The 15,256-nt window shown below is 58.6% G+C and overlaps 1 protein-coding gene across 2 annotated transcripts in view; it reads left to right on the top strand.

The window, feature by feature from the left end:
- LOC128914170 (ATP-sensitive inward rectifier potassium channel 12) overlaps window positions 1–15,256 on the top strand; it is a 33,763-nt gene that overhangs the window by 6,379 nt on the left and 12,128 nt on the right. Inside the window, exon 1 of one of the 2 annotated variants that reach the window (XM_054212830.1) lies at window positions 14,625–15,026. The exons of the other annotated variant lie outside the window; for it this stretch is intronic. The gene's annotated coding sequence lies outside the window, so the exon portion shown is untranslated. Of the gene's footprint in view, window positions 1–14,624; window positions 15,027–15,256 lie in introns of those variants that run through there. 2 annotated transcript variants of the gene reach the window in all.

The raw sequence follows: 15,256 nt of genomic DNA, 5'->3' as shown, positions 1-15,256 counted from the left end.
AGAGCCGAGGTGGCTTCAGTGGGGGCGGATGCCACCACCCGTGGGTGCCACCCGCCCGCAGGGACACCTGGCCGGGCAGTGTGGGCATCACTGCAGCGCTGAGGGAAAACCTGGTATGATCCCAGTGCGAAAAGGTGGTGTCACCGCCAGTGAGAGCCAGGACACCCCACGGAGACCGAGTCCCCAAGACCCCCACCTCCCTCTCCTCTTTTGCCCCTTGTTCCCAGGCTCAGCTGGCGTTTCTTCCGGAGCTCAGTGGGATGGAGCCCAGATGCCCCCCAGCATGCCGCCGAGCCTGCTGCCCTCCCTGGGCACCCCGGCCGGCCCCGGAGCCCACGGTCCACGGCACAGGGACCCTGCGCCCCGCAGCCGGGGGGAACCAAGGACGCCGGTGAGCTCATCCGTCCTGCCCGGGCTGGGAAAATCATTGCATTGTGCTCGCTGCAAGAGGCTCAAAGGCCTTTGGTTCCCTTTTAGGACGCGTCTGGAAAGGAGCCACTGAAACAAATGCCAGGAAAAATATGCCTTCAGTAGTGGCTACTTTTTTCGTGCGTTTGGAGGGATCCAAATGTGGATCCCTTGCCTTGGGGAGCCCTTTGGGGATCCCCCCCAGTGCTCTGACTGCAGCGATAAACCTCCCCCCATGCTGGGCAGCCACTGCTGGATCAGGCCCTTCTCTCATGAAATGCCAAATCCGTCCCTGTCAGGCGATTCAGACGTTTGGGAAAGCGGGGGTCAGGTGCTGCTCTGGATTCTGCTGCCCTTCATCTCTGCAGGAGCACAGGGGAGCCCTGGCACTGCCAGTCTCCCCGGGGGGGTCAGGGCTCCCGGCGCGGTGGGTCCTGCTCCCCAGCTTTGGATGCCCCAGGGCCAGATCGGGCAGCGCGATTCTCAGCTGGGCTGAGAACGTCCTCCAACTCATTACACACGGGGGCCAGCTAATCTCCATCTGACAGCGAGTCATCCTTCCTACCGCGCTAAAGGCTGTAATGACAATGTACTTAAAGGGGCTGATGAATTAAGTGCATCTTACAAATGCATCAGATATTAAAATTCCCGTATAATTACAGTGCGATGGATTATGTGTGGTGCTGAAGGGGAAGCAATTCAGCAAAGCGAAGGAATTACAGTTACAGAGGAGAGCCAGTGAAGCGTAATTACACACGGATCTGCTCTAATGCTGGTGTACAGCAAGGGGGCTGGTTTGGAGCTGCAGCGGGAGCGATGCCGAGCGTCACCGGGGCCGTGCTGGCTCCAAGGGCTTGTCCGGGCTGCTGCAAGGGTTGTGGGAAGCGAGTGAGACCTGAAGGATTTCATGGAGAGAATAGAGGGATAGAGGGAGAGGGCTTTGCTCTGCTGCATCCCTTCTCGTTGCATCCCCAGAGCACCCTGCCCGCCGTGGGCCGGTCCGGGGGCTTTCTCCATCGCTCACCCCAGCACCCGGCTGCGCTCAGCGCTCTGGGTGCACATGTGTGCTTGTGCCTGGTACAGCCGTCAGCGCTTGAGCAGATCAGAGACGAGAGAATCCGATTCCTTTCCTTTCCTTTCCTTTCCTTTCCTTTCCTTTCCTTTCCTTTCCTTTCCTTTCCTTTCCTTTCCTTTCCTTTCCTTTCCTTTCCTTTCCTTTCCTTTCCTTTCCTTTCCTTTCCTTCCCTTCCCTTCCCTTCCCTTCCCTTCCCTTCCCTTCCCTTCCCTTCCCTTCCCTCTCCTCTCATCTTCATATTTTCCTTTTCCTCTTTTTTTTCTTTTCTTTTTCTTTTTCTTTTTCTTTTTCTTTTTCTTTTTCTTTTTTTCTTTTTCTTTTTCTTTTTCTTTTTCTTTTTCTTTTTCTTTTTCTTTTTCTTTTTCTTTTTCTTTTTCTTTTTTCTTTCTCTTTCTCTTTTTTTTCTTTCTCTTTCTCTTTCTCTTTTTCTTTTTCTTTTTCTTTTTCTTTTTCTTTTTCTTTTTCTTTTTCTTTTTCTTTCTCTTTCTCTTTTTCTTTTTCCTTTTCTTCCCCATTCCCTTTCCCTCTCCACCCCGTCTCGGGGTGAGTATTCCCAGGTGGCTGCAGTTGTGTGATGTCCGGGCAGAGGCTGCTATGTCACCCTGCACCCCAAGTGTCACCAAAGAGGCGAGCCGGTCGCTCGCATCCTCGCTGCTCCATATTTTCTGGTGTTGGTGACGCAGGGGTTGTCCCTGGTGCTTTCAGCCCCCCACGCCGGTGAGGGGGTGTCACCTGTAAGGGGCCACGGGGGAGGAACGTCCCCAGCACGATTCGGCTGTGGGGCTGCCGGAGCAAAGGCTTTTCTCTAACGAGCTGGTGCCGCTTTTCCCATTAATTATATGGAGCGGTGCCACCATCAGACAATTAAGTAGTGTTGTCCCAGGCTCTAATAAAGGCATGGAGAAAGCGGGGCGTGGGACGCCATGCCATGACATGAGTGTGGGGCTGCACTGTGGGGGTCGGGTTCTCCGTGTGCCATGTGGCAAGGCACCCGCATGTGGCCACCAGTGGCCACCAGCCAAAACCCTGCGAGCACTGCTGACCTGTCCCACCACCACCCCCAGTGCCGCCTCCTCCTCCTCCTCCTCCTCTTCCTCCCCTAACGGGCCAAGAGTCCCGCAGGGCCACCGTCCCCATCGTGTCCTTGGCCACAGCCTCAGCGGGCAGAGGGGGCCGTGTGACGCCTGCCTTCGCTTTTGTGATGGCGCTTGTTCACTAATTAGCAAAATCTGGCAATCCGCACCATTCTCCCTGTCATTAATTATTATTAATTATTTGTTATGCAAATAAAGTTGAAGAGCTCAGCGCTGTAGGCAACACAAACGAAAACAGTCCCGGCTCCAGGCAGTTTATGCAAGGGTGGGCGAGTGGGTATCGCAGGAGTCCCGGGGACATACAGCATCCACGCGCTGTCCCCTGCGGAGGGACCGCTGCACGTCGGCAACCCCTGGGATCTGGGGACAAGTCGATGGCATCAATGGCGATGGGCGCTGCAGGGCGGGTGCCAGAGGGGACTGCAGGGATTTGGGATGTAATGGGGAAAACGGTGCTTTTTAGGGTCCTGGGGGATGAGGGTGATGGGGGGACCCAAGGGCAGTATGTCGGTGATGGGTGGCCGAGGCGAGTGCTGCTGGTGGAGGCAGGAAGGGCAATCACTGGGTGGGTTTTGTGGGTTCTGAGAGGTCCCGTCCCATCCCTGCGGTCTGTCCCCAAGGGCGGTGTCTGGGGAGAAGCCGGGGTGTTTCACCAAATGATGTCGTTTCGATAAGTGGCAGTTTCCTGTCTCCGTCCTCCCAGCTGGAGCGTGGACGGGGCCAGGACCCGGCCCTCCTCCCCCTGCCCCGCAGCCCTGGGGTGTTATTTGGGTGCCCCCCACCCTCCCTTTCCCCTCTGCCCTGGGGGTCTCTGACCCGTCCAGATCTCCCTTCCCCTTGTGTGCCTCTGAGCTCGCCATCGACCCCAAACGCAACCACCCCATGTCACGCCCCTGTGTCACGGCGCCATAACGCCGGTGGCACCACGCCGCAGGGCTGGCGCTGGTGGGGCCCTGATCCATCCCCTACCTGAGCAATTGGAAAGGGAACCGAGGAAAAATGGAAATTAAAGAGAGGAAAGAATTAATAAGGATCCTGCCTCGACCACAATGGCTTTGTTTCAGGAGAGCCGATACCGCACGCTCGCTAATGCCGTTCCTCGGAGGCCTTCGGGAAGCAGCGGGGTTTTGGCGATGCTCAGGGGCATTTTTGGTGCGCTGCGGACGCGAGCGTGTGTTAGAGCTGTGCTTGGTTCCTGCCCAGCCGGGGGATGTCCCCTGGCGTGCAGCTGCTCTCCCCAGCCGGGCTCTGCAGCAGGAGGCAGCCGTTGCTGTAAAGCAACGACCTGGCAGAGCGGAGATTTGGGGTGAGAAACGTGTTTTTACGAAGCGATACCTCTCCTCCTGCCCTGAAATGCCGGGCAGCCCGGCTGGAGGGCTGCTTGCTCCCTCTGGTTCGGGGATCGTCCTACGGTGGCTGTACCGTGCACCCCGAATACACCGAGCGCGGAACGACCCTGTAACAATCCTCTTCTGCTGTGCACCAAGCGCCATGTCTGTGCGTCCCTCCCCAGCACCTGGTGTTATTTACTTTTCTGCATTTACTAAATTCCCCAGTTATCACCCCGTAAGCCTCGTTCAGAGAAACCCCCTATTTCCTCCATCCTGGGGTACTGTCCCTGGACATTTCTTTAGGGAGAATTCAAAGCAGGGATGAGAGAGGAGAGAGGGGCTGTGCTCAGAGCTGCAGCCGATATCCCACAAAACTCTCCCATTATTCCTGTGCCCGATGTCCATGGGGAGCTCAGCCTCTTTTCTTCCCTCTCCGCTGCAGGAATCAGCTCCGGTTGCTGCCAGGGTTATCTCCATCCTCCAGCTTGCTGCACGCTCTGCTACTTCACCGTCCTCCCGAGGGCTGGGGCTCGACCCCGGCCGGGCAGCACATGCTCCCGCCGAGGAGGACGATGTCTTTATTTTGCCACCGCCAATAATGAGTTTGGAGATAAAATCTGGAGAAATATTGGGGTTTCATGGAGATCCCCCGCCTGCTGCCGCAGATGCCTGGGCACTCGTGCGTGTTCGTGGCCCCGTCCTGAGCCCGAGCCTGGGCCGGCAGCCGCAGGGAGGGCTGGGGCCAGATGCCTGTTTCTAATAAAGCTCGGCTCCCGCCGTGAGCCGCGCTCATCCTCGCCCGCTCCAGATGATAACGGCAGGGATGCCGCTGCCGGACGGACCTCCTGGTAAACATGAAAAGTGGCTGAAGGTGAAAGGACCGGGCTCCAGCTTGGCGTCTGTGGCACCAGCCCCGCTTTGCCGAAATAAGGATGCTCTAAGGAGCTAAAAAAATCTCTTGCCCGAGACCTGGCCCCCGTGGCGGGTGTGTGGGGGCTGCGGGGGGCCGGAGGCGGCAGGCGGGGGGCCGGGGCGCTGCGTGGAGCGCAGCAGGAAGGAAGCGCTCGGCGAGGACACAGCCAGCACTGCGTGCACGTCCTTACATATGTGCTATTTTCAGCTTGACGGGGAGCAGGCCAAGTTCTCCAACAGATTGAGTTTGGAGCTGAAATCCTCCTCTGCTCCTCCCACCCCCTCCCACCCCCCACCCCGGCCCAGCACCCACTGCCTGCAGGTGCGGGGAGCCCTGTGTGCCCAGGGCACCTCGCTCTGCCCCGCTCGGTCTATATTCCCTCCGGGAAGATCCACGCACTCTCCCAGCGCTGCCAAACCCCCGCCTCGTCGCAAGGCCACAGGATGTGACCCCGCTCAGGGGGACAGTGGCTCCAGCTTCCCCCCTTCCCACCTTGAGTGGTCCAAGCACCGACACCAGCATCCTCCCAAATCCATCCCCACTCCATCGGGGACCTGCAGCATCTCCCGCCTTTGGCTTCGCACACTCGTGCACGCTCCCACCCCCTCTCTCCTTGCTTTTTTATCCGAGCAGAAAATGTCCCTCCTTCCTTCTGTCCCCAAATCCCCCCTCCTGCCATCTCCCCTCTCCCCCACCACCGTGACCCCTCCAGAAGTGCAGCTGCTTTTGCAGCCGTGTCCTCGCCCTGCTTGAAATGCAGGCAAGAAATCCATGTGCAACTTACTGTCTCGGCACCCTGTAATCATTTTGTCAGCCGAAAAGCACTTTTGTCAAACCCCCACAGGCAAACCGGGAGGGGACGGATTGGGGAGAGGCATCTGACACCACTCTGTGCTTTCCCCCCCACCCCGGCTTTTTTCATCTTGGGTTTTGCTTTACGGGTGGGACGAGCGTTGGATTTTTCTCTCTTTTCCCTCGCCGGGTGCTTCGGCGAGTGTCCGGAGAGAGTGAAAGGAATAAGGAAAATGTTGCAGGAGAGCAGCGAGGCTGGCGAAAATGCACCGCCAGCGGCTGGGTTTGCTCGACAAAGTGCAATTATGCAACGGGAGGAGAAAGCTGTTCGGCTGGAGAGGGGTTTCCAGCAGGGACTAATGGAGCCCCAGGCTCCGTCACCTGGGATGGCCCCGAGAGCGGCCCCGGCCCCATTCAGGTGCTGGGGGTCATTAAATGGCTCCTGTCTGTCCCACGCTTGAGCTGCTGTGGGGGGGTCTTTACAGAGGGAGGTTAATGCCATCGGTTTGCCGTGTCCTGACAGCAAACAAATGGGGTGGCAGCGGCTGCCCTGCCCAAACCCGGCAGGGGGTCCCTTCTCCAGGGCTGACGGCCCCTGAATGGGACGCGGTTTCCCTCGATGCCAGCTCTCGTGCTTCACCTCCGTTGGGGGGGTCTGTGTGTGTACCTTTTTCAGCCCCTTCAGCATCCCCAATGAGTGCCTGGGGTCCCAGCAGCGGGTGACACCAGCCCTTGTCCTCTGGGAAGGGGTTCGGGGGCGTCTCTTAGAGCAGGAGTCTGTATGGCCTCGAGGACGGGCTCTGCTTTACCCCAGCGTGGGATGGACGGGGTTGGGGGGGCACAGGCTCTTATTCCAAGTATGGGGACCTCTGATTTGGGCACCCCAGCACGGCAGCCCGGGAGCGTGGCTCTCCCCTTCCTGCTTTTTTTCTCGGCTGGCGTTTGCCCGAGCATCGGGGCGAGCTGCCTTTGCCAGCCTGCGTCACGCGAGCACCGTGGGGAGTTTGCACAGAGCCGATCCCTTCTCCCTAACCTTTCCGCTAATGAGGAACCAAATGCCTGGGATGGCTGCGGCGCTGGAAGGTCAGAGCCATCCACAGCCCGACGGCCCCGCGGCTCTGCCCCCGGTCCCATCCTCCTCACGTCTTTCCCGAGTCCTTAGTGATGTTTTGGGGTGCAAAGAGGAGGCGGGAATGAGGTGCTCCGTGGAAATCGTGCGTCTGGGCTGGTACCATTGGCTGGAGAAATGATAAGCCATAAAGCAAAGCGCTCGGTGAGCCTTGTCTAACTCTGCACGGCGTGTTTGCAGGTCTCAAACGCAGAAAAAACCACCCCAAACCCCACGTGCAAATGCTGCTCGTCTAATTATGGTACTGGGAAAAACTCATCCATCCTTATGTGTCCGGTGCGTCCTCATCTGCGCACGTGAAATTCGGGCCATCAAACACTCGCAGCCGCCGTCGCAGCAAGGCGCTCCCGTCCGGAGACAGGTCCTTAAATCATCCCCCAGCGCTGGGAAAATTGCAGACAGCTCGAGAGCGAAAATGAAAAGGCGAAATGGTGTTCCTGGAGCTTTTGCCCTGAATTATTTGCTCAGCTTTAATAATAAGTTACACGCAAGGAAAACTGAAGCAGCTCGGGTGATTTTTCTGGGGTAAACTAGTTCTGTGGATGCCGTGAAGTGGAGCCCGGTCCCTGCCTCCTCCGGCAGCCTTCGGGGACAGGGACGGATGTGCTCCGGGGAGATGGGCTGGGACAAGAGGCAAAATATAAACCCTCTTTAATGCGTTTCAGTGCAGTATCCAGAAGATTTTCATTCATTTTTCTGGAGGCGGTGGGGAAAGCAGTGGTGGGGATGATCCCACTCTGTCTCCTCTCCGCTGGCCCCATCCCTCCCGTGGGCTAATACCTGGCTGGCATCAGCAGGGCAAACTCCGGGCCGTTTTTCCCTGCCTTATTCTAGGCTGGTTTGACTAAATCTAACTGGTTCGGGATGAATCATTCCAGCACTGCTGGTTGTGACTTGCTGGCCACCGCGAGCCAGACCACTCCTGGGTGCCTTAATTTAACTCTCCTTAACTTAACTCTCTTCAATTTAACTCTCCTTGATTTAACTCCCCCCTTTCTCATCTTTATCTTTTTAAATGAAGCGGAGGGGATGAGGTCTTGCCACAAACCCTGCGTTGTGTGCCGCACACCCTGCCCAGGGCTCTGGGCAGGTTCCACGTGCTGCTCGTAGAAAGGCGATGGCCGGGCTGGATCCCGGTCCGTGGAGCTGTGATGGATCCCATTTTCTCTTGTGCCCGATTCCGCAGGGTCACACAGAGCGTGAGGAGCTGTTTGCACCGAACGCTCGTAGCCGAATCCGTATTCCTGGGTTTATTGGTTTCTGTTTGCTGCTTTTTCTCCTGTTTCCTTTCCATGGGGTTATTTATAGCCGGTTCAACTCTGCGCCCCGTCTCCTCTCCCTCCTACCTCCCCAGGTGCTGCCTTGAGGGGGCAGGTAGCTTGTTCCCAGGGAAGGATGCTGTCAGGGCTTTGCCCAAGGGCACAGGTATAAAACTTCCTGCAGGAACAATTTTACTGCAGGAATGTTGCTGAACTAGCCAAATTGGGCAGTTCCGGGGGAGCAACCAGGGGTGCGCTGAAACCATCTCCCTCGCTTGCTTCCAGCTCCGTCCCATTGCTTGTGCAACCCAAAAATGTTTCGCGAGGAAAATGTAAACTGCTGATCCTTCACCCACTGGACTGGGACCTGATTTGGGCGTTCCTGGTGATAGCAAAGTATGATTTTTTCCCCCCAGCTTCTTCCATATGTGACTCCCACAAGAGCCCCGAGGAGATTGCCGATGCCAAGCTGCGTCCCCCGCGACAGCGGAGGGTCTGGGCGCGTGGTGCAGGAAGGCAGGGAGCAATCCGGGAGCCTGGAATGTGGATCCACATCTGCCTTGCTGCCGGCAGGACCCAGCAACCTTTCCCCCAAATTGAAAACGTGCATTTAGGGTAAAAATAATAATAAAAATCATAACAAAAACCCCAAACAACACAAAGAGTCAGTAGCTGCGATGCCATCTGTGTCTGCAGCATTGCACAGCGGGGTCAAGACCCCCGAGCAGGCTGCTGTGCCTGGAGCCCCCCCGAGCACCTAAGCAGGGCAGCTCTAAGAGGTGGTACGAGCCTTCCTCCTCCCTTCCTCCCCCTCGGAGAGGAATGTCCTGTTTCTCTTCGGAACAGCGTATCTCCTTGGCATCTCTCTCTTGAGAAGCTTTGATTTCTTTTCCAACTGTGGCTCTCCAGCCTCAGCAGCGTGTCTTGGATATTTTTTTCTCCCCGCGGTCCCCCTCCCGTTGATCCCAGGGGGGAGGCTGGTTGGAAATCTCTCCGGCAGCCCTGGCCGGAGGGGATGGAGGGCTGGGGGCAGCGGGTTGCCAGTTCATTTGTTTTCCTCAATGGGGGCTTCAAAAAGTGATGGGCTGATGGGTTTGGAGTCTCAGGGGGGCAATTTCCCTGGCAGCATCCAAGTTGTGTCACCTCTCTGCTTGGCTCTGTGACGACAGTGTTGATTTGAATTCTTCCAACTTAAGACTGATTTAAATGATGGTGAAGTTGGGGGGTGGCGTGTGGGAGTAGAGCACTGAGCGCTATTCTTTTTCGGTTGTCATATGCCTCCATAAAGACTTCTGCCTTGGGGATTTGCATAGATCCGTGGTCCAGATTGCGCTACAAAACCCACCGGTGGTCTGCAAAGCTATGGCAACGGCTTCTCCGCTGGCTCCCGAATCAGATGAAGCTGGAAAGTTTAGGTGTGTTTGCAAGTCTTTGTGCCACGGCCGTTCCTCTTTGGTTTGGGGGCTGCAGCCGGGGCTCAGAGGGCAGCCAGGAGCCCCTTACCCTGCTCCTGACCCACAGCATTCCCCCTCCTCTGCAACCATACCGTGGGAGATGCCCAGGCCCATCCCAACCCAACCCAACCCATCCCATCCCATCCCATCCTATTCTATTCTATTCTATTCTATTCTATTTTCTATCCTATCCTATCATCTCCTCCACCAGTGTGTGCCACTTTGCCGAGTGCTCCCAGCCTTGCACTCGAGACCACTCTAATTTGATGGAGAGGCGGTGAGGTCAGGCAAAAAAAAAAAAACCAACCCCGTTCTCGATGCTTTTGTGAAAAATAGGTGTTTGGGTAATGACCTCACGGGGAGGGAGGCTGCAGAGTGAGCTGATCTCCTACCAGTGAAACCGCAGGAGGCGAAGGAGGGGGATCGTGCAAATGTCCCAGCCACAGGGAGAGCTTAATTCGGCGGTTGTAATCGCTGAGGACACGCACATCTGTAGCAAAGCAGGCTCCCTTCCTCGCGCTGCTCCCAGAAGGGCTTGTTTGTTTAATTTTATCTCGCAGAGAAAATTATAAAAAGAAAAAAAAAAAAAAAACCACCAACCTACCACCACCCTGTGGTTTTGCTCAGCTGCAGCACAAAAACGCCCCAGCGGAGCCCGGAGAGCGCCGGGGACTGAAGCCCTCGCCTGAGCCCAGGTATTTCCATGGGGAAGAGGGGCAGCAAAGGGGCCGGCAGCCCCAGTGCTCTGCCGGGACCCCGCTGCCCCCCCGTGCGGGGCCGGGCAGGACGGAGCCGGCTGTAGGAATCACCAGATCTGGGGAAATCCGGACATCGCACTCGCCACTCTGCTCATCCTCCTTCCACCCTGTGCTGAACAAACCCCACGGCCCAGAGCAGCTGGACCCATAACAGAGGGAGGTATTTGCCCTTTGGGAGGCTGGAGGAGGATGGGGGTCTCGCTGGGGACCTCGACATGGCAGCCCGGCCTGCCCGGGTGCCAGCGATGCACTTTCTGACTGAGCAGAGTGGGTAAGGTTGCATTTTGGGGCAAAAAGTTGAGATCTTTGTGATGGTTGGTGCTTTGCAAGCTGCCATCTAAACCCTGCCGTGGTCATGGCTGGTCAGTGCTGGTGCGGCTGGATAACGTGGGAGCGCTTGTGCTCTGGTTTCAGCTCATTTTCTTCGCTGTCATTAGTTTAAATTTCCGAGGGAGCCTGGGCTTGGCATCAGACACTGACATCCTTTAATTCAGCAAATGTAGAAATGGGACCTTTTCCAACTGGAGCGATTAGAAACGGTCCCGCTCCGCTCCCCATCCGCGGTGTCGGGCGCTGGCGGGGCTGTCGCCCCGCGCTGTCAGCCGCCCCTCTCCCCCCCCCCACAAGCCCCCCCCCCCCCCCCCCCCCCGCCGACGTGACTGCAGCTGAGACCTCCCACACTCGTCACACGGGTGTGACGGCCCGTCATCGCCATCCCTGCCGGCTCCTCGGCACTGCCCATGGTCCCGGCTGGCAAAGAGCAATGGGGCGGGGGGGCCTGGATGCAGGAGGGGAGCTTGCCGGGGGGAGAGACGGAGCCGTGCCCCCCGTGACAGCCCCTGCAGCACCTGCTGCGATCCCGTCCCCAGCAGTAACACCCCTTTGCCCTGACAAGGGCCTTCTCCACCTCCGGGTTTGCGTATAATGGCGCGTGTCCCCCCTAAGCTGCTTAATGAGGGTTAAGAGGCTAACGGGCTTATTACCAGCAATTATTTCCACAGCCCTGCAGGTGTCCCTGAAAACGGCGGGGCCCCGCGCCCGCCCGGGAGCATCCTGCTGGTACCGACTCCAGCCTGGGGCGACACGGGATTGTCGGTTCTCAGCCGGCTGCCTGAGTATAATCGGTGGTTGTTTTCGGGGTGGTTTTACACCCTGTTGCAACGGTCCAGGATGTGGTTTTGGTAGGGGAGTGGAGGGGGGGGGTGGCATTCCTATGGATACCTTCCCTCCCCCCACCTCCTTCCCCCTCCCCGCCCTGGTCCCTCTCGCTATGGCTCCTGAGCGGCTCTGCAGCATCCCTGGGCGGTCGCCTGGAGACAGCCGTGGCGGGTTGCCACAGCGACGGAGCCTTCGCTCAGCATCCTTCCAACTCAGCCGCCTTGGCCGAAGTTGGGCGAGAGAGAAAAATATCCCGGGGCGGCGACACCTTCCCCCCCTCCCCCCGGTGGCAAGTGCAGGGCTGGGGAAACTGAGGCACAGCTGGTGGCGTCGGAGGCAGCCGGGAGGTGATGGAGGAGGTTTTGGAAGCTGCCTGTGGGTCTAATGGGGCAAAAAGTGGTGGAAATGGGGTTGGGGGAGGGCAGGGGGTACCCGCAGTTGCTGGGGGAGGGGAGGGAGGGGGGTGTCAATGCTTTGTGGAGGCAGGTGCTGGTGCAGCATCTCCGCATGAGTCGTCCCAGCAGCAGCGGTTGATAGTCACCATGGCGATGTCAGCCGCGCTCGGGCTGTCATCTGCGTTGACATCCAGCGCGTGCCGGGATGGGCTGGAGGGGCGTGCGCACCCCAGGGGGATCAGCCACCCAAAGCCCCGCCGAAAACCTGGGGTCCCCCACACAGGGCGGGGGCACTGGCCGCGATGCCACCACGGTCCCTCAGGGATAGGGTCCCACGGGGCCCTGGTGGTGGCACGGGCTGGTGCCTTGCCCTGGGGACCCGCCACAGTGAGGGAGAGGGGGGTGAAGCCCTTTGGGGTGACACCGGCTGCCGTGCCCCCCTCCATGGAGAGCTTCACCACCCCCCCGCAAGTCTATAATTACAGCCGATGTCCGCGGAGGGCGAGGACGGGTTACGTAACTTCGGCATTTGGAAAATTCTTTCTGTTCCCTTATCGGCTTTATAAATACCCCGAACCCGGGTCAGGCCAGGCTGGGGGGAAGGCGATGACATGGGCTGCAGCCGGTCCCCACACTCGGGCCCGTCCAGCCGCCCTGCCTCAGTTTCCCCCTCTCTATGGACAAAAGCATCCCTGCTGCGTCCTGCTGCTGCGCTGAGGGCAGGGCTCCTTGCTGCCGGTGTCAGCCCCGGTGGGGCCAGCAAGTGTTTTTCACCTCCAATGGAAAAGAAGGGCAATTTTTCTTCCTCCCCTGGAAAAGGCTTGACGGTCATTTTAGGGTCATGACCATCATTAAACGGCAAGTTCAAAGAGCCGAGGTCCTGCCCGCGGGCACTGACTGCCTTGCCCTAACGTGGTGTCACATCCCCTAGGTCTGAATTTGCTGCATCCTTCTGGCTGGTCCTTCGTTTCCTAAAATTCCCTGGATCTAGGCCGTGGGGTGCCTTAGCCGCTGCATTTTCTCATCAGGGTGCTGGTGGTGGGTGCTCTCCCTGTTCCACCTACTCCGCGCAGCACCGCCGCAGCCCTCCTGACCCCCCCGCAACGTCGGGGGGACAGGGGATGCTGGCGAGTCCGGAGCATTGCTGGCAACACTGCCGGGGGTCCGGGGCTGGGAACGGGGGGGCTGGACCAGAGCCCCCCCACTCATGTGCGCTTGCATTTACGCCACTTGCAGAGTTACCTCCCCGCGGGGATGTTGGAGGGCGGCCAGGGCCGTGTCGATAGGAGCGTGCACCACGAACGCAGCCAAGGGCGGCCGGGGCGGCGTTGTGTAACTCTCCGTGCGACTCTTCACCGGGGGCATGTCGCCCTGTCCCATCCGCCACAATGCCACCAGACCTGGCCGCTGCCTCGGCCGCAGGCCACCTTTGCCCTGAGCCCACCCGTTGCCACCACCTGGCCGTGCCAGGATGCTGCGTGACGCCTGGCTTTACATCTCCGAGGGACGCTGGAGGGCAGGACCAGGACCCCGGGGGTTAGGTAGGCTGTAGTGGCTGGCAGCAGCGTGCCACCGCCTTTGCCTCCCCCAAAATCTTCCCTTGATGGTGTTTTGGTTTTACTTGCTGGAGAAATGGTGCCCTGCTCTTCATCAACCCGTGTGCGCACACACAGGGTTTCCCCGGGCTCGCCGACACCGGGCTTTGCATTCGCTTTGTTTATTGTAGGGTCGCCCAGGAGCACGTGGGGGTTGGGGTGTTTTTTTTGCCCAAAAGAAAAAAAAAAAAAAAAAAAAAAAAAGCATTCCTGGCTACTAGTTTATTGCTTTCGGGATCCTGCAGCGTGTGCCTGAGTGAGCCGCCCATCGGTGGGTGCACCTGGGCTGTGCGGAGGAGCACAGGAGGGAACGCAACCGGGTGTGCCGGTTTGAAAATGACCTTTTAAATGCCCAGGTCTCTGCGGTTGCTGGACCCCCTAACGAAGGGCTGACCAACAGCACCCGAGGCTGGGGCACAGAAATAACGAGAAGGGAGTTATTTTAGGGAGTTCTGCGTCTGCCCGGTGCGTACCTTCATGGCCGCCCCCGTTTGGGCAGGGCTTCCCCAACGAGGTGGGTGCCCTGGGTGATGGCGGTAGCGTGGTGGGTGCCGATGTCGGGCAGAGATTTGACTTCTTGCTTCCGGGGCCGGGCTGAGAGGATGGATGGGGCTGGTACCCGCGGGCAGGGAATGAGGGAGGATTAATTGAGCCGCTGATCCCTGATGGCGAGAGGGGACGGGAGCAGCGAGCCCCCCCCTCCCCGGCGTTACGCAATGCCTGTGCTAAATCTTCACCGCAGCAGATAAAGGCGATCCCCAAAATACCCTGCCCTGCCTTCGCCGCCCCTGCAGCTACTTGGGTCTGGGGTCATGTCTGCAGTCTGGGGGTGTCCGGCTCCCCGGGGACATCGGGGCAGGGCGGAAAGGGCAGAAACCTGGGGCTGCCTGGTCCAGCATCCCGCCGTGGATCCTCTGGGAAGGAGGTCTCCTCCAACTGGGCTCAGCTCGAGGAACGAGAGCGTTAAAGGGAGGCCTCGCAGGATTTAAAAGGCACTGAAACTCTTGAACTGGTGTGGGCAGAGCCATGGGCTGGCGGAAAACTAGTAGCAGCAAAGCAGTGCAAGGGTCTCTCTCATCTTGAAGATGCCGGGCAGCATCACGTGTGTGCCGGGGGGTTTGTCACCCCCGCGACTGAAAAGGAGGGTGATTTTTCTGCCTCCTGTGGGAAATGCTTGGTGATGGGTTTTGGGTCATGGCCATCATTAAGCCTCAAGATCAAAGAACCAAGGTCTTGCCTTGGACCACCAACTGCCTTGCCCCGGTCTAGTGTCTGATCCTCCAGGTTTGACTTTGTCGCATCCTTCTGGCTGGTCCTTCGCATCCCCAAAATCTCTGAAATCCCCTTTGAGCTGCTTCTCTCCCAGTCCCCTGAGACCACTAAGGTACCTTGGGCTTCCCACGCTGCCGTGACCGCAATTTCGCCCCCCACCCCTTAGAAATACCACTGAAGGTTGATGCCCCCCTCGCTGGCAGCGGCTCCCCACGGCCGCAGCCGAGGTGCCAGCTCCTGTACATGTAGGGAAGAAGAGAGGCTGTAATCTGAGCTCGGGAGTAATTAGCCAGGACGGCGGCGTGCTGCCCAGCGAAGTCTCGGCCGCCCGCTCGCTCGCTCGGCCGCCGGCATCGGGCTCAGCATCTGCGGCTCTCGCTGCGATCGAGGAGGGTAAGTAGGGCCAGGAGGGCGGCTCTGCCCGAGCATGGCATGTCCTTCCTCCCCGTCTCCTTCCTCCCGGGATTAAAAATCAAGTTGAGGGCTCTACTGACACCTTAACCCAGGGCGATACTGAATGGCGCTGAAAACGCAGCCGCTTCTGGGGTGGAAATGGCATCTTTACCCTGGCACGGCCAAGGAGCCGGGAAAATTCCCCGGGATAGCGGGACGTGGGTTGTATT

Source organism: Rissa tridactyla, chromosome 8 (genome assembly GCF_028500815.1).
Source record: "Rissa tridactyla isolate bRisTri1 chromosome 8, bRisTri1.patW.cur.20221130, whole genome shotgun sequence".
NCBI lineage: Eukaryota > Metazoa > Chordata > Aves > Charadriiformes > Laridae > Rissa > Rissa tridactyla.
This window is presented reverse-complemented; position numbering and strand designations above follow the sequence as displayed.